The following is a 26207-nucleotide window of genomic DNA, read 5'->3' as shown; positions in this document are numbered from 1 at the left end:
TCCCTTTAACTCCCCAGTTTGGCCTGTCAAGAAGCCAGATGGGACTTGGCAAAGGACTGTGGATTATAGGGAGTTAAATAAGGTGACGCCACCCTTGCATGCTGCAGTACCTTCAATACACGATTTGATGGATCGTCTGACTGTCTGCCTGGGAACATATCACTATGTAGTGGACTTGGCCAATGCTTTTTTTTCCATTGACATTGCACCCGAGTGTCAAGAGCAGTTTGCTTTTACTTGGGATGGGCGGCAGTGGACTTTTCAAGTCCTTCCGCAAGGATACTTGCACAGCCGCACTACCTGCCACGGGCTCGTACCCCAGGTTTTGGCATAGTGGGATCGTCCATCCTCTGTGGCCTTGTTTCATTATGCTGATGATATTTTATTAACATCTGTTTCTCTTTCAGATTTAGAGCAAGCAGCTCCCTCTCTTCTCCGCCACCTGAAGTCACATGGCTGGGCGGTGAATGAGGAAAAGGTCCAAGGCCTTGGCTGAGCCCAGGAAGTCTGGCTGTGACCAGAAAGACTGGTGGTACCCTGAGAACCCCCGGCTGTGTCCAGAGAGTCTGGCTGTGTCCAGGATACTGCATTGACCTCCAGGCTCCTTGCACAGGGACCCTCGTGGAAGACGCTTGTCACATAGATTGTGAGGCGAGACCCTGTAGGGGTGGAGTGTGGGGACAGAATCCCAGAGAGCAGTTTCCAGGCTCTCGGCCTCACGTGAAAGGTGCTGACTCAAGTAGTAAATGGCTGTCACCTGTGGCTAATTGACCATCAGCTGTAACCAGTTAGTCAATTAAACACTGATATAACTGCCACAGCTGTGTTGGTTGGTCAGTTGGTTGGTTGGCAGGCAGAGAAGCGGACAGCAGTTTGCAGGTCATATGGATCCAGCCTCCAGTGAGACTATAGTGCCTCCAGTGAGACTATAGGCATGACTCCCCTATCTATGGCTCCATGGGTGTTCCTTTTTGACCTAGCCATGTCCTGCGTTCTTATGTGGGGGGCGGACCGAAGACCCCTCAGGACTCCTCCAACGACAAATGGCACAGTGAGCAGGGTCTCCCACACGACACTGGGATTCTTGTAAAACATAAGAATTAGTGAAAGAAAGTAAGTCTATCAAAAAAAAAAAATATCCTCAAGTGAAACACAGACATGGCCTGAGCTCCAGCCCCACACAGAGCGCAGGGGCCCACTGTGCTCTGGGGGTGACCTGCACCCCTCCCCCCATGAAGACAGAGACTCCCCACATCCTCAGGAACTCAGCACCAGCCACTTCTCTGCTGGGGCAGGGACAGCCAGCACCACCATCCTTCCCCTCAACCCTGACTAGTCCAGTGGACGGGACACCGTGAGGTGTAGTAAGGCACTGGACTAGCGGATCTCAGAAGTGGAGGGCACATTACAAATAGGACTCAATGGTGTATTAAGAAGCAGTGGAAACATGGGTTGAGGCTCTCCTGACTGTCCCCATGTCATTGCCAGCACAGTGGATGTTAGGATGGCTGCTGTGGGTCAAGTCAGAATTTTCCTTTTAGGAACAAATTGGACACCATTAAGGCCACTACGGGCTAGCATGTCTCCCTCTTTGCTCTTAGTGATAGTGACAATGGTCTGGGCCATCATTCAGTGGTCCTGCCCTGGGAGTGCTGGAGGAGTCTTGTGGCTGTCAGCAGCTCCCAGCTCACCATGTGCGCACTGCACACAGCATGTGCAGCGAGCGACCTGCCTGGGCCTCCCTCAGTGAGCTCACTGCAGGAGGCAAGGGCCAGGCCTTCCAGGGTGCCAGTAAAATCCCAAAGACAAAATACTCAGGTGGTTCATTTGGGCACATAGCTTATGTAAATAATCATATTTCTTAGACATACCTATCTATAATTTTTAAAAAATACATTTGTTTATTAAACAAAATTGTGTTACACTGCAATGTCACTTGTAACGTATTTGGGTAGATGTAAGACAATAAAGAAGCAAAATTAGAAAAAGTTGTATCGTCTCATGTTTGCTGTTCCTATCCCCAGTCAATTAAGGAAATTACCAGATTTAACACTTTATGAGGCAGAGGGGTCTGATTGAGCTTTGCAGTCAGAGCGCTTTCAAGGTCCAGGCAGACCCTGCACCAGTATAAAGTTCAGTTGCTGGAGGCCCAGAGGACAGTCAGCACTTCTAGCAATGAGGAGTTTTAAATTAAGGCATGTGCATTGTTCTTTAGCCGTAATGCTATCTATCGCACGCTTACCAGACTGCAGTGTAGTGTGAACATGACTTTTTACACAAAGGAAATTGAAAAGTTTGTGTGACTCGCTTTATTGAGCAATATCTCTGAGGTCTGTGCCTTTAATTTAAAAAGTGTTTTAAAAGTATATTAGCACTTCATAGACTGTACAGATGCCTGACCACTGTACTGTACACCCGAAGCTGAAGTAAAATAATATTGTATGTCAACTATAATTATATATATATATATATATATATATATATATATATATATATATATATACACACACACACAAACATATATAGTCACAGGATGTAAAGTACAGCATAGGGAACACAGTCAATGGTATTGTAATATCTATGTACCATGTCAGAGGGGTAGTAGATTGGGGGGATTATCATTTTGTGAAGGGTGTAAATGTCTATTATGTTGCTTTGTACACCTGAAACTAATAAAATTATTTTTTAAAGTATATTAGCAATTAGTTATCATGTATGCATTGACCCATTTCCTAAACCAAACAGAAAATAAAATACGTAGTTAAGCAAGCAAAAAACCAATCTGTGCGTCTCCAAATTTCAACTTGATGACAATAAATTTATGCTTCTTGACCAAACACTATCAACATAAGTGATTTTCTTTTACTTTTTCCAATCTGCAAGTCAGGTCAAAAGTCTGCTTTAGTTTATATAAATATTAATAACCATACAATAGCATTTTTGATGCAATCAGACACCATGCCCTGAACATTAGTCACAGGCAGTGCACAGTGCATTTCTATCTGCCTAAATCGCTGGGCACAGCCCTGGCTTGTTTACAATACACTGTTTTGACAAATGTGCTGCTGCCTTTTCCCTCTGTATTAATTAATACTTGTGACAAAGGACAGCGCCATTCCTGTGACAACAAAAGCCTTTTGTCTTCAGGGCCTCAGGGCATCCACTTGTGGGTGCCTTTTCCTGGCCTATTAAATGAAATTAAGTCAGGCTGTTTTGTGAGTCCTGTCGATGAGTGGGAAGAGTAACCCTGCGCGACAGAGGGAGGTGTGCGAACCTGTCCTGCGTGCTTTCCCCGGGGAAGGGTTGGGGGGGTGGGAAGGCTCGGGTTGGGAGCAGGGAGCTACGCTGCGAACCAGGAAGGGCTGCCATAGTGTCACTGCTGCCACTCCTGCTGGACTTCACAGTCACATCTTGGCTTTTCAGATATTGATTCACAAAAGGCTGTGACATACAGGTTGAACAAGTTAGTGTAAAGCATGCAATTTTAGTCTGAAAAAAATGGCTTTTTGACTTATTTTAGACCAAACATTCGGCTATTTGGCAATACCCGTTTTTGACTGAATTTTTACTCTCTTTGAGATGTTTGGTATTTTGTAGATGAGGATTAAGTGTCCATATTAGTATATAAAGTGTTACATTTCTGTAAATTTGGGCACACCAAAGGAGACTGGCTTCCTTCTTAGCACAATGAAAACAAACTCTCCTTGCCTGGGGTCGCCTGTTGTTTACCTGGAGCTTAAGGATCACCAGCTAATAGAAATGTGAGTAAGCCAGCAGTAGGGCCTGGTGAAGCTTGTGTCCCCTGCAGGAGCCATCACGGGGCCACCCCTTCTGCCTGGGGAAGCTCTATGCCCAGTGCAGAGGCTGCAGATGGAATCCTGATGGTGACACTTGGAAGTTTCCCACTGCAGGGGTGTTAGAGGACAAAGCGGACCTGTTGGCGACATGCGGGACCTGCCAAGGGCTCCCGCTACAGCGTCTGCAGGGCTTGCAAGTGTGCAGGTGGGTGATGGTGCTCAGGACGCCCCCATGCACGGTAGCTGAACCGGCAGGGAGTGTATGTAGACCCCCAAAATAAGCCAGCTGTGACGCTCAAGAATGGCGTTTCCTTATCCTCTTTCTGTTTTTGTTTTGTAGAAGATTGTGAACACCGGGCTCTGAGAAAACCTGCTGCACATGTAGGCTGGTAGTTCCTTAGTGAATCCCTCCTCTGAGGTGGGTGGACCACGCTGTGGGTGATGACAAGGAGATAGAAGAGAAGTTATCCACAGATGCGCACAGAGACAGGGGGGTATTTTGTAAGCAAGGAAAAATGTCTGCAGTCAGTGGTTTATGTCAGGTCAGTCCCCAGGCCTCCTTCCTGTGGATGGTGCAACTGGCTCCTGATGAAAACCAAGAGAAGCTTAGCCCTTTTCCATGAGACCATTACACTAGAGGTGAATGTGGGCAATTCAGATTGGTTTTCATGGTCTAATGTGTATGAAATAAGCACAGGGTTTCCAACTGTTTGTAACTACATTCTTATGAAAACTTAATTCCATATATTCCTGTCACTGTTCTGTCAAGTCAAGAGTTAGTATAGCTCTTTGTTTGTATTTGATTGTACATTGAGGCATAACAGAGCTCTGGCTAGAAGTGTTTTACTATAAAGATCATATCCAAATTTTACCAGCTACGTCATTTTGGGAAAAATCAGTTAACCTTTCTGGGTTCTTTATGTTTTCCGAAGTACAGTTGCAATAATACCCACAATTAAGGATCTTAGAAGGGGCACATGAGAAAACAGAACTTTTGTAAATGCTCAAGTGCAGGGTCTGAGGCTACAGATGGGCACTTGACCTTGTAGCCTGTGGGAAAGCACTGGGCACTCAAGCTGAGTGCTGGGAAAGCCTTTCAGAGGTGCAGCAAGGTGATATCATGTGATTTGAATTTAAAAATGTCATTCAGATTGACATGTAGAAGAGGCCTCTAAGCGGCTAGTACTAAGGTGTTTTATGACAGAGACAGGTGGTCTGAACCAGGGTGAGGATGATTGTGGTGCTGACAGGCATGGTGATAAGTGGCCCATTTAATACATTAGCAGGTCAGTGGTGTAAATGTGGGAAAACAGTGTGAGGAACAAGTTGGAGAGTAAAACACAAACAAAAACCAAGAGTCAGTTTGGCACGTGCTCGATTTACCTTACTTGCAGACACCTGGAAGAGGGTGTAGGGCAGGTGAAAACCCAAGTCTGCATACCCTGGGAATTTGAAATGATAGCTCTTGGAGACCACTCAAGCTTAGGTTGTAGGGGTAGATAGAAAAGGGAAGATGGCCAGACAGTGTGAGCTAGGGTCCTCCAACATTTCAAGCTCAGGAAGGAAGAGCAGGGACCAGCGTAGGCCTGAGTCACACATGACCTTGTCTGGTGGTCTTCTGCACTCCATTATACCCAACACCGAGTTTGGTTTGTCCAGGACAGCATCTATGAAGCTGTAACTCTTACACTGGGTGGTCTACTCAGTGAGGGCAGAACTGTGCCTGGCTCATTGCTCTGTATCCTGAAGCCGACCCAAACAAATAGAAGGCTTTGGAACCAATACTTGTTGAATGGAGGAAGAAAACCTAGACTTTGAAAGCTGCATAGATACCTAAAATTGTATCCCACTTTATACGCAACTTGTTTTAGTAGCAGCTTCAATTCCGTAATGGGGAGGTGATGAGGGGGGGTTGGGATAAATGCTATTTTGTCAGTAACATGTGGCCATTGGTGTATCTGGGATGTGACATGATGCCCACTGAGTTATGAAAAAATATGTGACACAGAAAGAAAAATATCCTCTCACTTTCTCTTCTTCCTCCTTTCAGTTTCAGAGAGCTGTGTCTGAAAAGAAATCCTCTAGGATGATTACTACTAATTTCAAAATTTCACATTTTGAGTCATTTTCCATTATTTTTAAGAACATCACGGTAGCCTCCAACTCCAACACATACACACACCCCAGCCTTACTTCTAACCACTTATGCAACCACTTAAGTGTCTTTCTCCGAGGAAGATCCACACACAGGGTCTTCATCTTGTCCCACTCTGGTGATTTATCTCTTGTGTCTTGAGTCTCCGTATTGGATATAAGTTATGTGGTAATTCATCTTCTCTGTCAATTTCCTGCACCTCATTTTGCATATTCAACACCATGTATCCACTTCTATTAATTTGGTACCTGGAACTGATAGATTTACTGTGTGGTGTTGCATCTTTAATTAAGGCAAAATAAAATATGAGACCTGGAACTCTTTCCAGTGGCAAAATGTTGTTGCTGTTTAGTGTTAAGCTTAGTTGTGTTTTTTAATCAATTGCCCCAGTTTTCTTGATCGGTAAAATGGGGATAATATCTGCAGTGTTTTCTTCTCATATAGATATGGTAAACATTCCTAAAATAAAAATAATTTTCTTGGACTTCTGTGGTTAAAGAAAGCATTTTCCTTACGAAGAGCAGGGTTTATCTGCGTGGCTAGGAGGACCTTACAGCCAGTGACTGTTTGCAACAAAAGCTCGAAGTTTCAAAAGTGGTCAGCCAAGCTTGCTGGTGGAGTCTACACATGAGAAACATGAAGAGGATTAGCTGTGAATTAGAATAACGTCTGCAGTTATACCAAGAGGATAACATTTCCAGGGTGATCAGTCCCTTATCCTTCAGGATAAAAGCTGAATAACAGCTGGCTTTGAGAAGAAAACTTCTCCCCCGTGATCAGATTTCATCAATGACCTGGCATGTGGTGAGTGGGTGACCACAGCTGACACCCCAGCTCCAGCCCTTGCTGCAAACAAACATTGGCTATAGATGAGAGGGTCAGTCCTCCGTGATGAAGGAGGACATTTTCAGGACTTGCTATCCCAAGAACCCATTTAAGCTTCAACTATCCAGAAGGGGTTCCAAGAGAAGTATGTCACCAATTCAGATGTGAACCAGGCCAGTGCACGCTGGGAAAGTGCCTCACGGCAGCAGCCAGAGTGGCTGATATAGCTGAAGTCACATTAGGGTGAGAGCTTGTCCTTGAGGCCAGGTTTTCAAAGTTGTTGGACATTTTTGAACATAGCAACTCTTCCATTTTTATGCTTGCTTCTTTTCCACCCTTAAATCTGCAGTGGGAAAGAAGTATATTCGGTAATTTAAGCTTTCATCTTAAGACAAGTTCAAAGAAGGTGTGGAATAAATGTTGTGAGAGGAAAACCCACACCAAGAGTTAGTGTAACAAGCCCAAGTCCCAGACACATCAAGAAGATCAGCAATGCCTGAAATAAACAGAGGCGGGCATAAATCAACAAAGCGTGGATGGAAATTTCACTGTGGGTATCACTGGGAACAGGAGTAAAACAAACAGATGGTAATATTCGAGGAGGGGGGGAAAGGAAAATGAAGAGAAAACACAAAAAGAGAAACTATTTGCTTTTCATAGGATAAAATAAATTTTGAGTTGTTTTCTACTTAGCAAGTTAAGAGTAAAGGTCAGGATCATGATGAAAATAAGTAACACTCCTGGAAAGGATTATATATAACGGCATAAAAGAAGTTTAAAGTTAAAAATGGGGTTCGGGCAATTCTAGAACATAAGTTCATATATATTTATCTAGGTCAAATCATTGTTGCCTAAAATTAGTGGCAAAATTGGATATATCAAAATCTAACTTATATTTGAAGAGATATAAAACAGTCTACAAACATATTTTGTTTTAAGAGGTCCAGTAAATCAGAAACAAAATGCACAGCAAAAATTCAAAACTATGATTTTTTTTCCAGTCATTAATAGTTAACATTGAAGTTATTTATCAACATCTCATATTCCATTGTTAGACATTTTATTGATAATTGAAAATCTGTGCTATCTAACTTGGCATGTTTTGCAAAAGCACTAAAATGTCATTGCCTTTGTTTGTGCACGAGTTATCCCAGCAGCATCTCCATGTGTGCTCTTGGCAGACAGTGCTGGGCCCTGAGGACACAGCGGAGCGTAGCACATGGCCCTGCCCTCAAGTGGTTTGGCCTAACCAGTTGTTAAATTTCTCCATTCACAAAGTATCTTCAGATACCGAGATATATTTCACATGAAAATCTACAGGTGCTTCCATTTCAAACGCTAAGCAACGCGCAACGCCATCCGTTTGTCCATAAGCAGCAATCTCTGTGATCCGTATCCCCTGCCTTCTGTGGGAGGCCAATACCACCCCATCAGTGCCTGTGGAAGCACATGCCTACCTGTCCCCTACTGGCCCCACTCCACCCACTCTGCTTACTCCTGCCTGCTGTCCCTGCTGAACCCGGCAGAGCTCCCAAAGTGCCTTGTGAACGAACCAGTACTTGACTGAAGGACTGAATAAATAAATGCAGTGATGATTAAATTGAACTGTCTCAGGACAATAATGAGATCTAGGCAAAATAAATGAGCCTATCGACCTATGACCTTTTGTGTGTGTGTGTGTGTGTGTGTGTGTGTGTTTCCCCAGAAATTAAACACTGCTAATTTGGGTTACAAATTCATTTTAATTGGAACGACATGTTCAAATTGCTCAGCTTCTTCAGATTGCACTTTACTGGATAATCCAGGGGTCATAATTCTTTAGATTAATTTAATTGCTACAGCCCTCTTTTAAGAAAATGGAACATAAACTTTAATAATGAAAACGACTGTTTTAGAAATGGTTTACAACTTATGTAATTAGACAGCAGTGCATGCATTTTAAATGTGTGATGGTGCTAGCAGCACTACTGATCAAAGGCAACTCCACTCTGTATATATGAACAAGTTTCTACATTGTGAATGCTTCTTGCAGGTTTTATTATGAAATATTTTGTATCTTGAACAACAGATTAGTTGTCAGAAATCTGGTATGTTCAGCAACAGAAAGAATCTTGATTTTCTGATGGACTTTCTGTATAAGAGCAGTCATAACTTGTCCTTATAAAAATCACAGAAGAAGGAATAAGACACAGAAGAAGCAAGTTCAGAGTCTGATGATTAATTACCTGATTGTTTCAGTAACATTCCGTAATTAGCTGAGCTTCTCAATTTAAATTACTAATTGGGAAATTTCTGTCACAGACTTGAGTTACTTTTCCGCTCAAGAATATTCATTTCTAAACCTGTTTTTCGAAGTTCGTCTCATTAAGTTACCACTTCAGTCTCTGCAGCTGCCACTTCCTGACTTCTTTCTCTATGAGAGTCCCACCCAGCAGAGGCGTTTTCTGTTTTATAGTCACCAACGCCTACAATGAAGAGCAAAGAAGCTGACAGTAGCACGACTGCCCATACTGGAAATGACGAGGAACAGTCAATAAAACGTAGACACACGTAGGATGAATGGAGTGGGTGGCATTTCAGAAGTAGAAAATCCTTGCAACACCAATTATAGTTACATTCTTAAAGCCAACTATACTGAGATATTTTTGAATTCTCTTAAAGTCACTTGAAATGGATCCACTCTTCTGGTTTTGCATCTTAAATTGGGTGGTTCTATCTTTCATTTTGGAGTTTATTTTTCAAAAAGTTACTCTATTTTCAAGTAAAAAAAGGCTCTGTTGAAAATAAAAGCGCAAAGTTTCCTCTTTACTCAGTCATAATTTAACAATGATACTAAATGTGCTTGTCTGTTGTGAACCAACACAGGAAGTGAAGCGACTTGAAGCTGATCAGCAGCAGGGCATTTGCTACGAAATCAGGAAAGTGCTTTCTGGCCCATCCACAGAGGCTCCACACTGGACGTTGGGAAATGTGACCATGACTGTTGTGCTAGAGGCACACGTGCTGTTTCCCCTCCAGGGGGGTTTGGGGCTGTGTTTTAAAAAGCCACACATTGTTCCATAAAGCTGCCAAATGTTCCTTACCATTAAAGAATAATCTAGAAGACATGCAAAATGACGGAGGCCAGACAGAGGACAGTCCTATTCCCAGCTGTGTGTTTGTGGCTCAGAGCACTCATGCACCTCAATTTAGAGCACAGCTGTGCGCCAGGCAGCAGGGACAGGGCTGTGAGCTGCGCTGTCTGTGCTAACTGTGCCCAGTGGGGCCTGAGTTCTCTCAGGCTTGGTTATAGTGGGCATTTCCTGGAAACACTGAAGGTCCTGGAGGCAGAAGAAAAATAAGAGCTCGGTGTCCTCTCACTTAGAACGTGCACTAATTTAGCAGTTGTGACCCCCACACTGGTGTTCTTTCTATCCTTCTAGATCTTTTCTTCGAAAGCCATTTCTTCTCAAAGGCATACCAGGCTACAAGTCTATGCTAGATTGATGAGAGATTAAAAGTGATCCCTCTGTGCAGTGTTCTGAGTGACAGTGGATGCTAGGCTAGCACCACACCTCCGGTTCTGCGGACACTTCTATCTCTCTGAAAATTCAGAATCCAAGTAAGACTCTTAAAACAATACCAACAAGAGCAGACTGACTGCCTTGCTTGACCCAGGAAATAGGAAGCGCTCTGCAAGCCTTCAAATTCAGACTCAGAGTTGTAGAAGAATGTAACAACTTCTGTCAGAACGTCCTCAACGTGCCAAAATCCTCAACGTGCCAAAAGGCACGGTTATACTTTCTTGTCTCTGGTTTTTATATCAGTCCATGGTGCACATTTTTTGGTCCATAGAAGGCTTATGTAATAAGTAAGAGGTCTTGGACATAAACACCCATGTGGAAGAAATCTAAACAATTTTTACTAAAGGGACTAAATTTCTGTCCTGTCCTACCCCAGTTCCACCAGGTAGCAGGAAGTTTGCTTTCATGGCTTCCAGGTAACCCCATCACCTGAGGGTCACCTGAAGCCAGAGTCCCAGGGCCCAGCATTGGTGGTACAGCTGACTGGCCTTGTTCCCGCCATCCAGATGCATTACACTTGGCAGGTCCCCACCAGCAAACCCAATCAGATCCTGACCAAGCCACCTTGCTAGGTCCCTTTAGACCTGTTGACACTCTCTCTAGGGTACTTGTGACTGCAGTGTGAGCAGGCCCAGAGCATTGATGGGATTTCACATGCCCCAGGCAGTTTCAAGGAACCCTCTAGGCAACCACGCCCTAACTCTTCCCAGCATCACAACAGGTGTCATCACACCTCCTGCTGTGATGTTTGTCAACCCCAGCAAGTCAACCCCTCATGAATTTTCAATTTTTCTAGAAACTGGGAAATGTCTATGCCAACTCACCAATAAGCTGTAAATCAGAGTTCACCTTGTTCCTTTGCAGAAATTTATCATCAGCTAATGGATATTAGATATGGAGTGTTCTAATAATTGTAAATAAAAAATTAAGCCCCCAATCTGGGCAGAGAAAACCGACTTATAATCTAATTGCTACAGTCTCTGACTATCATATAAGCTTTATGCTCCAAGTCCTTGAAGGCCTGAACTATTTTTTAATTAAGCTTTATTTTGAGATAACTATCGATTCATCTGCAATTGTCAGACATCCCAGGCACCGTTTGCGCAGTTCCTTCCAATGGTAACATCTGGCAAAACTGCAGCACATTGTCAAAGCCACAATAGCAGCATCAATGCAGTCAAGACACTGCATCCTGTCACCATAGGGCAAGCCTGTATTCTTCCCACCCCACCCTTCCGCAGCCCCTTAACCACTCACTATGCTTCTATATAGTTTTGTCCTTTCAAGGATGTTATATAAATGGAATCATATATGTGTTACACATAATATATATAAAATGTTATTACATAACATTATGTATATAATGCATAATAGCATTAATAACATTACATATAGCATTGCATGTATATAATGTTATGTAATATGTGTGCAACATAATATGTCATATATGTCATACACAATACACGTGTCACATGTAATTTTTGTGGTTGGCTTTTTCCGTCTGCATCATTCTCTGGTGATCCATCCAGGTTGCGGCTGGATCGATGTTTGTTTTTTTCTGTTGCTGAGTAGTGCTGCCCAGTGCAGATGACCTCTGTTTGTGTAACCGCCCCCCCACCACACACACACACACACACACACACACACACACACACACACACACACACACTGAAGGACATCTGGGTTGTTTCCAGTTTGGGATGTTGTGAATAAAACTGCTATAAATATCTGTGTATCAGATTCATGTGCACATGTCTTTATCGCTCTGGGATACATGCCCAGGACAGCAAAGGCTGGGTCACATGGCAGTCACACGCTTAGTTTTCTCAGTGGCTGTGCTATTTTGCGTTCCCACCATCAAAGTCTGAGCTACCTAGTTTGTCTGCATCCCCAGAAGTGTTTGGGGATGTCATTATTGTACATTAGCCATTCTAATAGGTTGTGGAGATGCCCTGTTATGGTTTCCATCTGCATTTCCTTAATGGCTAACGATAATGACGTTGAACATCTTTTGAAGTTTTTATTTGCCATCTGTAAATCCTTCAGTGATTTCATGTCTTTTAACTATTTTCTCATTGGACTGTTTGTTTTTATACTGCTAGGTTTTGAGATTTCTTTATAGATTATAGACACTAGTCATTTGTCAAATATATAGTGTGCAAATTTTTTCTTCTAATCCATACCTTGTCTTTTTATCCTCTTAATGAGTCTTTTGCAAAACAGAATTTTAATTTTCATGAAGTTAAATTTATCATTTATTTCCTTTTATGTATTATGTTTTTCATGTCAAGTTTAAGAACTCTTTGCCTAGTCCTAGATCCCAAAGATTTTTCTTTTGGTTTTGTTTTCCTGAAACTTTTTAATAAAATGATCCATTTTGAGTTAATTTTTGTATAAGGTGTGAAGTTTACGTATCAGTTCCTTTTGCATTTGGATAACCAATTGCTCCAGCAGCATTTGATACAAAAGTAGTTCTTGCCTCCATTGAATCACTTTTTTGCATTTGTAAAAAAAAAAAAAAAAAAAAAAAAACAACAACAACAAAAAACCCACAGCTGGGCATATTTATGTGGTTCTGTTTCTGAGTTCTCTATTCTGTCCCATTAGTCTTTGTGTCTAACTTCCACCAAAACCAGTCTTGATTATTCTAGCTATGTAACAAGTCTGGAAACAAAGTACTTCCCGCTTCTCCTTAGACGATACCACCTCTTCAGAGAGAGATGTTTAGATGAAAACCCTGAAACTTTCTGCCAGCAAATTCACAAGCAGAAGCCTAGGCTTTCTTCCTTCACTGCTTTCCAAGTGGAAGAGATGAGGCTTCCCTTTCAAAGTCCTCGCTCTACAGCAACCCTTTCTGCCTCTTTCAGGAATAGCATTGCCCATCGCCCCTCCAAGTCCTCTGCATTTTCACTAACACAATCCTGCGCACAGTATGTTTCATATCTCTGCCATTTGAAAACACAAAACAAACCCTTCTGACCCAATATTCCCTTTAACCACTGTCGTGTCACTGTCCTTTCCTTCACAGCCGAAACCACTTAAGTGTCCCCAAAGCTGCCGTCTTCATATGCTCACCTCCTGTTCACTCCTCAGTCCAGCACGGTTTCGCTTCTGGCTCCAGGACTCTTGATACAGGTTTTCCCAAAGTGACACATACTTTTATTTGCTCACCTAACCGGGAACATCTCCCTGACTGTGTGACTTGGCTGTCTTTGTATAGAAACATCCACTTCTCTCAGCTGTCACGACCATACACCCTCCCAGTGTTCCTCTTCCCATGTGACAGTTAATACTTGTCACTCCTCGCCAATCCCTGAAATATTGGTGTCCTCAAGCTCCCATCCTAGGCCCTCTGTGCTTCTACCCCAATCCCTCTGCCTTCCCAGCTGTAAGGCAGGTACTGTCATGATCCCTCTGTCTACTGCGCCAGGGCTGGCTTCCTCAGCAAAGGAAGCAAGTGGCTGTCCTTTGCAGTCATGGAGCTCCCTGCTTAGAAAATCTTTGTGCTTTGTTGTGTGCTCATTTTGAAATTCTTTATTTTTGAACAAGGATTCTCACACTTGGCATCTCGCATTAAGCCCTGCAAGTTATGCCACCTGTGCTAACACTCCAGACATTCAAATTCTCATTGATTCTACCCACAAAATGTCTCCTGAATCACCCCACTCTCCAAGTCCACTGCCCTCTGGTTGGCTATCATCATCCTTTGCCAGGATTACAACAATACGTTACTCCAACCATGTTTCTATTCTTACTCTTCTCCAATTTAATTCTAAGAAATAAAATAGGAACAGGAAAATTTGAAGCTATGCATGCGGCTAATAGATAAAAGGCAAACCACAGGATCTTTCAACTCTTACTTCAGCTAAGCCAGATTTTGGCTATGAGCTTCCTTGCAGCTGATGAAAAGTAAGTAACCCTATTTCACACTTGTTGGCTGTTATATAGGAGTATCACATTGTACAAACACACTAAAAGGTATTCCCTTAATGACGGACATTTAGGTGCTTCCAATATCTGGATAATTTCCAATTATCCAATATTTGTAGATAGTGTTGTAATGAACACCTTTATACATGTCTCCCACTGTGCTACATACCAGACTTTCTTCAAGTACAATTGCTGGATAAAGAGTTTGAACAATTTCAGCTTTTCTAGAGAGTGAAATTTCTTCACAATGTTGGAGCAATTTGCATTCACCAGCAGCATGTAAGAAATATGGTGGGTCATTCTTTGCTAAGATTGGTATTTCCAGACCAGCCTGATGGATATGCATGCCGACCATGTTACATTTCTCTGATTAATATGCAGGGTGGCGAACTTTCATATATTTATCAGAACATTAGTTTTCCTCTTCTGATAACCATTTTTTCTATTATTTTCTGTTCATAGATTTGTAGGAGTTCTGTATATTCTAGATACTAATGTTTTTCAAACACACACACATATATATGTATATATATATACATATATATATATATATGAATAATGTCAGACAATCAAGTTCATGAACTTTCCACCGTGCACTTACACGGTGGAAATTTTGCAAATTAATTGCCCTTCCTTGTGTGTGTGTGTGTGTGTGTGTGTGTACACACACAGGGGGTGCCAAAAATGTATACACATTTTAAGAAAGGAAAACTGTATTAAAATTGTAATGTACCGATAACAAAAGATGAATACAAGTCATGTTTGACTTCTGCAATTACAAGAGGTGCTCAAAGTGGTTACCATCAGTGTCCAGACACTTCTGATTGTGGTGAACTATTGCTTGAGCAATGTTGACCAAAGTGTCCACTTGTATACATTTTTTGGCACCACCAGTCTGTACACACACACACACACACACACACTCTCATATGCACGAGATGTGACAATTAAGTTTGCAAACGTGCCACCATGTGCTTACATTGGTAGTACTGTACAAACAGTTTGGTGAGGTTTCATAACCATGGTATATCAGTGTCTCACAGCTGTGTTCCTTTCAAAATGTGGCGGTGTCTTGCTTAGTGGTGTTCATTATTGCTGTGTGTTTTTGTGTGCTGTCACGAGAATGTCTGAGCTAGAATTAGAACAAAAAACAAAATTCTTGTTAAATTTGGCAAGAGTGGAAGTGAAATCAGGGAAATGTTAGTTCAAGTTTATGGGGATAATGCCATGAAGAAAACAGCAGTATACAAATGGATTAAACATTTTTCTGCGGAGAGAGAACATGTCACTGATGAAGAGAGGTCACAGTGGCCAGTAACAAGCAGAACTGATGAAAACATTGCAAAAATTGATCAAGTTGTGCATCAGTCATCAGCTGAGTGTGAGAAGCATAGCAGACAAGGAAGCATCCATAGAGAAACAGTTAGGAAAATCTTAACTGAAAACGTTGGCTTGAGAAAGGTGTGTGCAAAAATGGTCTTGAAGGAGCTCTTGCATCACGACAATGCACCAGCTCACACGGCAATGTCTGTGAGGGAGATTTTAGTCAGTAAACAAATAACCATATTGGAACACCTTCCCTACTCACCTGATCTGGCCCCCAATGACTTCTTTCTTTACCTGAAGATAAGGAAAATATTGAAAGGAAGACATTTTGATGACATTCAGGACATCAAAGGTAATATGATGACAGCTCTGATGGCCATTCCAGAAAAAGAGTTCCAAAATTGCTTCGAAGGATGGGCTAGGCACTGGCATTGGTGCACAGCTTCCCAAGGAGAGTACTTCGAAGGTGACCATGGTGATATTCAGTAATGAGGTATGTAGTACTTTTTCTAGGATGAGTTCGCGAACTTAATTGTCAGACCTCATAAGTATAAGGAATTCTAAAATAGAGCTAAACCTAACATTAAATACATTATTTTGAGATTAAAATTTACTCAAAGAATGGCTTGAGTGAAGCAGAGTCTGGATATGGTTGGTTTTCACGTGGGAATGTGAATCAATACCCACTTTGCATTTTATTTAAAGACCAAACTGCTGAGGCAGGTGTGTTTCGCCTGCAGTCAGCTTGGTGCATGTATGTTGGAAAGCTTGCAAGGCAGGAGGAGTTTTCCTACACATAATCAGGGCTAGTTTACAAGTCCCTTCTAATGCCCCAGAGGACTATCCAATCTTTATCTCAGTTTTGAAACGGTGTGACAATAGTTTCAAAAGGCTTAGTTGAAAGAAATATGCATTCCTCCTTAGTTTTTTAATAAAAAATATCAGATTAGATAAATCCCAAAACACACTGACCATGGAATATGTATTTTAGTCTCATGCAAATTATGTTAAGTGGCACAAAGCAATGTTCATGTGGGAACATGAGTTACCAATATAAAACTCTTAATTGTCCTTTGTTGCCACGCAGCAGCCTACCCGTCTGTCCCCTCGTACCTGCCCCTAAAGAAAGGAGAGTCTGAGACTAATCCTTTCAGGGACTTTGCGTCACCTTTGTGCTTTCTCCTTATGCCTCCCTGTTTGGCCCAGGAAGATGGCTGGTTAGCCAATGACGAGTAAGATTCCCCACGGGGGGGACAACTCAAGCCAGGCAGAGTCGAGTGGGGACCAGCAGGAGAACCCACGGGGTTGATAGAGGTGGGCATAGATCCCCACCTTCCCCCCGGTTAAGGAGAGCTTCTGCCTTTGTGGCTGCATTCCTTCCCACATTCTGCTTGGGAAGAGATTCAGTGGTGTAATAACATCAGTTCTCCATCTATCCATTTCAGTAAGATTCAGTATAAAGGTTTTGTCTCTTGGGGAGGTACATCCTGAAACTGACGGTTCAGCTGCTTACAGGCAAGAGTAATTAGTTCATATCAGTTTCTTAGTATAATGTGTGAAATTCACAGACCTTGGAGAAAACAATGTTGCTTTCTTGTGTGTGCATCAATAAAAGCAACAGGATGGCCCCATTAGGGGCTCTCAGCCCTTTGAGGCCGTGAGACCCTTGGCCCCTGTTTCATAACTTTCTTGATTTCTGTTTCTTACTTTCTCAACCCTTCGCCGCCCCTTCTCATTTGCTCACTGCCTGTGTTGCACTGGACACAACAGTCCTTTCCATTAGTGAAGCATGGGTCTATTCTTCTCACTGTATGGGCTGTGTGGAAAAAAATCCATCCCTGAACCCACAGGAGAGTGAACTACTCACAATTATTTTCAATAAACTTCCCAGAGATTCCATGTCATATGTCATTTTGCACTCTTAAGTCATTTTAGCGCCAAGTTCACTACCAAGATATTGTCAGCCTACATTTCTTACAGCTAACATTTAATTTTGGTATTATATCATGTCTTACATTGATTGCATTAACAGTCTGTCTTCTTAGATTTATTTGTAGGTCATTATAAGATCTATCTTATCACCTTAGTTCCTATTTTTGGCCAAAGTGGCTCATCCCAGATATGTTAATTCTTTTGTGCAGAGAAGGTCCTTTAAAATTATATTTAGTAATTCAATGCATCAAGTGCCCTTAAATATCTGTGAACAAAAATATATAACATGTTAGTTAATGATTGTGTTAACTTACTTTTTTAAAGCTAAGAGAGAATGTGGCACATGTCACATTGAAGTCACCTTGTCGTTTGCATTTTCTGCTGTATCATACACAAATCCACACACTTGGAGGAGAGGTGTGATGGTGGCAAATGGAAGTGACATTCCCCAGCAGCATTTTCTTTTCCTTTGTATACACAGTAGGCAGGTGTCATGATTAGACTTGACAGCTTGAGTATGGAACTGTAAAGGAAAAGCCAAAGGACAAAGGCTCAGTGAGGTAGGAAGGAGACATGGAGCCGAGGAGTGTGGGGAGGAACAGGGCCTGTGTGCGATGAGCGGGATCGGTGCCAGGACTACGGGCCCAGCATGGGACAAATAAGTCTGACAATGTTCTGGGCCATAGCTGGCCTCCCATGATGAAAGGGAGACACGAATGGGGATGTGCACAGTGCCAACCTGACGTTTAAGGGGTTTGTTTCCTTTTCGGTTCAATAACAAGAATTCTGCCACAGAGAGACTGAAATCAGAAGCTACATGCTACACTTCCATTTGGCTCTTACGTGACATGTATATACGAGGTCTGACAATTAAGTTCATGAACTCACCCTAGAAAAAGTGCTACATCCCTCATTGCTGAATAACACTATGGTCACCTTCGAAGTACTCCCCTTGGGAAGCTGTGCACCGATACCAGTGCCTAGTCCACCCTTCAAAGCAATGTTGGAACTCTTTTTCTGGAATGGCCATCAGAGCTATTGTCATATTACCCTTGATGCTGTGAATGTCATCAAAATGTCTTCCTTTCAATATTTCCTTTCTCATCAGGTAAAGAAAGAAATCAACTGGGGCCAGATCAGGTGAGTAGGGAGCGTGTTCCAACACAGTTATATATTTACTGGCTAAAAACTCCCTCACAGACAGTGTCTTGTGAGCTGGTACATTGTTGTGATGCAAGAGCCATGAATTGGTGAAAAGTTCAGGTTGTTTTCGTCTAACTTTTTCGCCCAGCCTTTTCAGCACTTCCAAATTGTAAACTTGATGAACTGTTTGTCTAGTTGGTATAAATTCATAATGAATTATCCCTCTGATATCAAAAAAGGTTAGCAACATTGTTGCAAGAAGTTTACAAACCTAATTATCAGACCTCGTATTTCCTGACAGGATACAGACATAGAAGAAAACTGTTTTCAACCAGAATATTTAGGGCCTGCTATTTTCTGCATTTAAAACATTTCCAGAGTTGTAATACATTACTCCTCAAAGCTTACAAAAATTAAAATTACATGGTAAGATATGGCACAAGCCATGTAAATTTCATAAGAAGTAATTAACTTTAATTGCATTGTTGGACCTTTCACTCAATATAAATGCATCATAAAATCATGTATAGGTATTATGTACCTATAATTTTCAGTCATTTGAAAACATGTGGGTTTATCTAATGAGAGAAAATAATGCAACAAATCAGACTTGATACACAAGCAATATATTTTAATTGCCAAGTATTGCATATGAAATCAGAATTTGCATTTAACACTCATGATTCTGTAAAAGAAACATGCAAAAAATTTAAATAGGCATTTATTTGTTTACAGTGGCTACTTTTCAATGTACAAGTGGGCTGTGACAATATCATATCAGCAGAATTGAAATCTGTAGACACTGAAGGAAGAGAAAAAAAAAAGTTCTTTGGAAAAGATTCGTCTATGGCACCAGCCTCTGACTGCTACACCTTGCTCGTCCTAACTTCTGTGTCACTTGAACCTGAGGACAATCATCTTTTTCCTGGCAAATAACTATGTTCCATGAAATGGGTTAGATGTTTCCAACAGGAAGCATGCTTGAGCCCTTCGTTGTCACGCTCACAGCGCTTACTGTCACACACAGGGTCACTACCTCACCATTCACAGGATCACCAGAACATAAGCACATCATTGAAAACTGTTTTTAATAGATTCAGTGATAATATTTTAAGAGCAGAGTATAAGAACAAATATTTATGGAACAGTTATTCATGGTTTCTGGGAGTTTAGACGGGAATAGATAAATGATCTGTTCTCTGAGAGGTTGTAACACAGAAATTATGGTTTGATGCTTTAGACTCAGTTAATACTTTAAGAAGAACTAATATGAATGGGATATGTAAGAAAGGAGTAACAAGAGAGGATGTCATATAATTTAAAAACATCACTGAAAGAAGGAAATAGACTCTCAGGGAAGCTGGAATTTCTTCCAACAATAAATGTTGGCCATGTACTAGTTTTGTCTGTCTTATCACCCTAACAAACCTATCTTTATAATCCAAACATATTGCTGCTAAATCTCAAAGACCACTTGATTGCATGTGTTTTATGAGTGGCCTCATAAGTCCACATCAAACCACTGCTCAAAGTGAGTCACCTTCCTTTATTTTAGTGCTAGCTGAGATTCTCCCCCAGGTTTGGTCCATTTCTTAAAACCTAACAGACCTGAAGACCAAGTCTGTTGGTGATACTACATACACTCTGGCACTGAATCATGCAGGAAACTCTCAGCCCCCATCTAGACAGCAGAAGGCTAGTTTTCAGAATCCAGTCACTTTAAATATTGTCCTATCTGAGAAATTAGGTGTCCTTCACTTATGGACTGCATTTGTCATCAGGAATCTGAGTAAGAAACCAAACAGACTATGCTTAAGGCTATGCTACTGATTTTAAGCTCTAACAGAAGTGTATTAAAGAAACTAAGAAAGTATCAAATTAGGTCTTTGAGATGTATAGTAATTATATATGAATTGCCAGAAAAATAAAAAAAAATCAATTGAACCATTATCATTTTAAACATACTCTTCGTACTTTTTTCCTTGAAATGTTGATTTCATTAGGGAAAAGTACTGAATTTGCATACAGACACACACACACAAAAACAGTTTATCCTAAATTAGATTTTGTATGAACTGGAAAGTTTCAATGAGTAGGAGGTAAAAAGTCTGAGAAAAATATGGCCAGCATGACTGCCTGAGTTTCTTCCTTTGACTAATTGAAACATTTCCCCCACACCCTTCTGTTCTATCATCTGATGTAACATATAGCCTAGAGCATATGTGTAAACATGTCTCCAAAGAACGTGTGCAAAATCTCCTTCCAGGGCTGGGCTTGAGCTGGGTACTGCCCAGCGTTTGTGCCCAGCCTGAGCTGCATCTTGGCCCCGATGGTCGGCTGTTACCAGTTTCCCACCAGCCAGCGCTAAAAGTGCCCATCGAGAACACAACTGCTGGGTCGTATGTATGTTCTCCCTTGTCCACACTACTAGTTATTATAAACCTTATCATTTCCTTTTCTATTTGTCTACACATACATGGATCCCTCTTAGAATGTGTCACCCCAAGACACAAACTGATACTGTCTTCACTTTCGCAGGGCCAAGAAACATACACAACACAGAGTTAGTGTTTGTTGAATAGTCATTAACTTACAGCATGGATGGATGAATACACAGAACAGCCTGTATCCAGTTCCCCATTTGACATATTCACTCATCACAAAACTTCCATGACAACCCACAGTTGCTTCCCCACTTTGGGAATAGCAAACCCCTACTAGCCATGACTCTACTTGGCTTAATGATAAGGTAATGATGAGAATAAATTTCCCTAGAGTGAAATTAAGGGACTATCCAAACGTTTTATATAGTACTATCATTGTTCATACAGTATTGCTAATAAAGCTGAACAATCTACAGAAAAAGAAACTTCCTCAGCAAATAGTTAAATTTACTTGGCAAATTTACTTACCAAAATTAAAAGCAAAATTATAAATAAAATTGAGAAGCTGTTTGATCCTTGGTATTCAGTGTATGTCATGCGGGAGACCCTGCTCGCTGCGCCATTTGTCGTGCGGGGCGGCCTGTGGGGTCTCTGGTCCTGCTCCCCACATAAGAACGCAGGATATGGTGAGGCCAAAAAGGAACACCCACGGAGCCATAGGTAGGGGAGTCATACCACCACGGTCTCACTGGAGGTGACCTGCCGGACGCGTGACCTGCCGTCCGCCTTTCCGCCAACCGACCGACCGACGACTCTCCTCCACTCTCTCGACTCTGTTCCTCTCTCTCGGCTCTCCTCTTCTGCTTTCCTCGGCTCTGCTCGGCTCCTCGGCAATCCTCGGCAGTCCTTGGCTCTCCTCCGTAGCCGCAGCAGTTATACCAGCGGCCAATCAGCTAACCGGCCACAGCTGACAGCCAATCAGCCACAGCCGAGCTAGCACCTTTCCAAGTGAGGCCGAGAGCCTGTAAACTACTCTCTGGGGCTCTGTCCCCACAGTGTACTTTCATTACATGTCTGAATATCTGACACGATGTGGGGACAGAGCCCCAGAAAGCAGTTTCCAGGCTCTTGGCCTCACATGGAAAGGTGCTGGCTGGGGTAGTAGATAGCCATCAGCTGTGACTAGTTGGCCATCAGCTGTTACCAGTTAGCCATTAGCCACTGACGTAACTGCTGTGGCTACGCGAGGGGGTTGGTTGGTTGGTTGGTTGGCAGAGAAGTGGATGGCAGATTGCAGCTCCTGCTTCCTGTGTCTCCAACCCAGCCGCCAGCGAGAATATAGTGGTATGACTGACTTATTTATGGTTCCATTGGTGTTTCTTTTTGGCCTCACTATATCCTGCGTTCTTGTGTGGGGAGCAGGAGCTGAGACCCTGCGTTACACATGACAATGCTCTTTCTTACTTGAAAAATGAGATTTATATATGAAGTCAGAGATCTTTCTATCATTTTAAGTAACTAAAATATTACAAATGAATGACACAGCATGAACAGAAATGAAAGCAAAGCAGCACTTTGGCCAGTGCCTTTTCCCCAACAGCTCGGACTTGAGAGGCTCACACAGTTGGGGAGTACTCAGGAAGGACAGCACCTCTATCACATAAAAGAGCTGAGAGTAGTTTAGAGGGCTCATAATTGCCTCCGGCACTTAAATAAATGCGTAGGGGGAGGGTGTATACATGCTCTTGGTACATTTGCTTATCTAATATCTAAGACTTCTCTGTTTAAATAGAAAATGGTCACAAACTGTTTCTTCTTATCTTGTAGTGCAGAAAAATGACACGTGAGACACTGTCTTAAAAATAGTCAAGCATAAGTGAATAAACACTCTTATCCCCGTCCCTGTCATGGGAAGTCCAGTGGGCACTGAGGTGCAAGATGATGTTCTTTCTGACACTAAAAATGATTCATCCAGTGGACTCTTAAATTTGTAATTGTTCCTTGTTTTAAAAAGTCTTTGCAAAAAGGTGTTAGTTAATCTGATTGATTTGGTAATGAGAAGTGCATTAATTACCTCTCCCACCTTTGTCCCAATCAATTCTACTTCTACAAACAAAACTGCCTAAACTTATGCTAGTTAAGGTAGCAAAAGGGAAAAGCTAAGAGTAAGCATTTAAGAATGGTTCTCAGACCTGAGACACTCAGAGTTTTAGAGGAGCCCACAGGATGTGGTGACTAAATGCGATGTGGAGTCCTGGATGGGATCCTGCATAGAACGTTTGGTGAGAATCAAGCACATCTGAATAAACTGCGAACTTTCATTAAGAATAATGGATCAAATGATATAGATGGACCTAGAGAACATTATGCTAAATGAAGTAAGTCAGGCGGAGAAAGACAAATACCGTATAATCTCACTTATATGTGGAATCTAAAGAACTGAATATATGAGCAAAGTAAACAGAAATAGTCTCAGAGATATAGGGGGAAAAACTGCGGATTGCTAGATGGGAAGAGGGTGGGAATAAAGGAGAAGGGGAGGGGATTAGAAAGCACAGACTGGTAACTACAATGTTGCCATGAGGATACGAAAGACATTTTGGGGAATTTAATCAATAATGTTGTAAGGATTTTGTAGGGCATCAGATGGGCACACATCTATTAGGGAGACCACCTCAGGGATGGTGTAGATACCTAACTACTGCGCTGTACACCTGAGGCTGAATAATACTGAATATCAACTGTAATTTAATATATATAGTCATGGGATATGGAGTACAGCATAGGGAATAAAGTGAATGGAACTGTAAAAGATACGTACGATGTCAGGGGGACAGTAGGTTGGGGGAGGGGGGCTATCACTTTGTAAGGGGTTTAAATGTCTATTACATTGTTTTTGTACACCTTGAACTAATAAAAATATAAATAAATAAAAAATAAATAAAAGAATAACGCATCGATATTGGTTCACTAACTGTGACAAACAGCATAGTAATGGTGAGAAGTTAGTAACAGGAAAACGAGTGTGAGGTTTGTGGGAACTCTGTACCAGTCACACCTTTTCTGTAAATCAAACCTAGTCCAAAACGAAAATTATTTTTAAATGCCTTATCTTACTGATTGGTTTATTTTGACCCAGATGAAATACTTTAGAATGTTATGCAACAGTCAAAATTTGTCTGAAGATTTTTATGCTGTCTTATTAGTTAAGAGACAAAACTTGTGACAAAATACCTCCTACCTTTTATTTTATAAAATAGTGTATTTTTCTATAATTATTTTCATGTGCTTAGTAAAGCATCTAGGTAAAAATGAGTTGACAAAATTCACCAAAATTGTAAAGCATTGCTAAACATAAAACTGATAATGAAATTTAGGAATTATACAAAATAGTCTTTTCTAGAGGACCAAAGCACTGCAGGAATAGCTCATTTTTAATAATAGTCTATTGTTTTTAATAGCTGACAATGAGAGTAAATCACCATATTAAAGCTAAGGGAGGAGCTCATGGCAGTGAAAAACATATGGCTTACAAGTTCATACATGGAACTGCTTTTTAGACACAATGTCCTACAAGCCAAACAATTACAAGAATAAAAAAATGACAAGACTGTTTCTGAGTCTTTTACCAAATAATTCATTTCCAAAATCTTTCTCTCACTAATAAATATCTACCATAGTTGTGGATGCCAAAGAGGAAAACAGAATGTACGCATGTATGGAACTTTTAAGATCTTGCTCTCATAAACTTAGTAGAAGTGAGGTGTCTGCATTTTTCTTTTATCCAAGAAATAAGTTTTCTATATCATCTATATGGAAGAGTGTGTGTGTGTGTGTGCGGGTGTGGGTGCATAGCAGTCACAAGTAATGCAGACCCACCAGGTACACTGAAAAAGCTATCAGCCAACGAATGAACCAGACTGGTGAGGGTCAGTGCCCTCCCTTGCCGAGCTGGGTTTCCATTCTCAGGTTATTTGGGTTTCTTGTATCTGCAGTAGGAAGGAGAATTGTTACATTTTCCCTGTGCTTTGATTTGTGAAAAGTAGCTCTAAAGATCCCTTGAGAAAGAAAAATGTGTACTTAATTATTAAAACATATTATTGTGAACTGGATTTTCCCCTTTGTGACAAATCTGTGATAACAGTAAGGTTCCTGTCAGTATTCTCCAGTGTGGCTAGCTCCCTGAAAAGTTTATAACCAACAGGGGTCTGTAGAAAGTGCTCCTTTTGCAAATCTAGGTCGGGTTAATGCCAGCTTCACAGCCCAGCTCCACCCAAAGGCCTGTTTCAAATGGAGAAACCCTGAGGTCCATTTCACCCCATATCGTGATTGCAGAGCACAGACTGGTCAGAATGTTTGGGGAGAAATTGAATAAAGGTGAAATTTTTGCTGTTGGACTTTTTACAGAATGGAAAGAGGGACTAAATATTCTAAACCATGTTCCACACACAGAGCTTCCCCTGGTGGAGAGTTTTGAACATGAAAGGAATGTACATTTTCCGAGGACACTCCTGCAGGGAATTGTCACGCACAGCCCCAACAGTCCCGTGGGAAAACGAAGCCAGTTCAGCAGTGAGTGCCCTTGTTTGCCCTGAATTTTTTAAAATAAGTTTTTTGTTTGTTTGTTTGTTTTTTAATGATTCTTTTCTTTGTAGTGTGCTGTAGTGATTGCGACACCCCATGTCTGTTTACAGTATGTATATATATCAGTCTAAGGACCAGTTGCACCTGTTTCTGAAGAGCGCAGACAGCCCAGATGATGGATTAATGTGTTGCATCCACGCCAATTTGTGACACACGGAGTTCTGGGAAAGGCCAAAATGTTCAAAGACATTGATAAGCATACATGTGGTTTTTAAAACAAAAGTGAGACAGAAACAGGATGCCTAGTGCAGAAAGCACATCCCATCCGGAGGCCACTCAGCTGCGCAGGGGTGGCTACCAGTGTCCCAGTGCCCACATTGTGCAGACTCACTTGGCTCCCTCGTGAGAGAACAGGGGCATCAGTCAGATCCTGGGCTACTTCAATCACAGTGGTATGCGACAAGCCAAAGAATTCTGAGGCCTAAGCACGAGCCCTCCCACTGATGAAGGACGCAGCTGTTGGTGGGGGAAGGAGGACCTGGTTGTGGGGAAAGGAGACCTTGCCTTT

Source organism: Rhinolophus sinicus, chromosome 16 (assembly GCF_057876585.1).
Source record: "Rhinolophus sinicus isolate RSI-liver-muscle chromosome 16, RSI-T2T, whole genome shotgun sequence".
In the NCBI taxonomy this organism is placed as follows: domain Eukaryota; kingdom Metazoa; phylum Chordata; class Mammalia; order Chiroptera; family Rhinolophidae; genus Rhinolophus; species Rhinolophus sinicus.
This window is presented reverse-complemented; position numbering follows the sequence as displayed.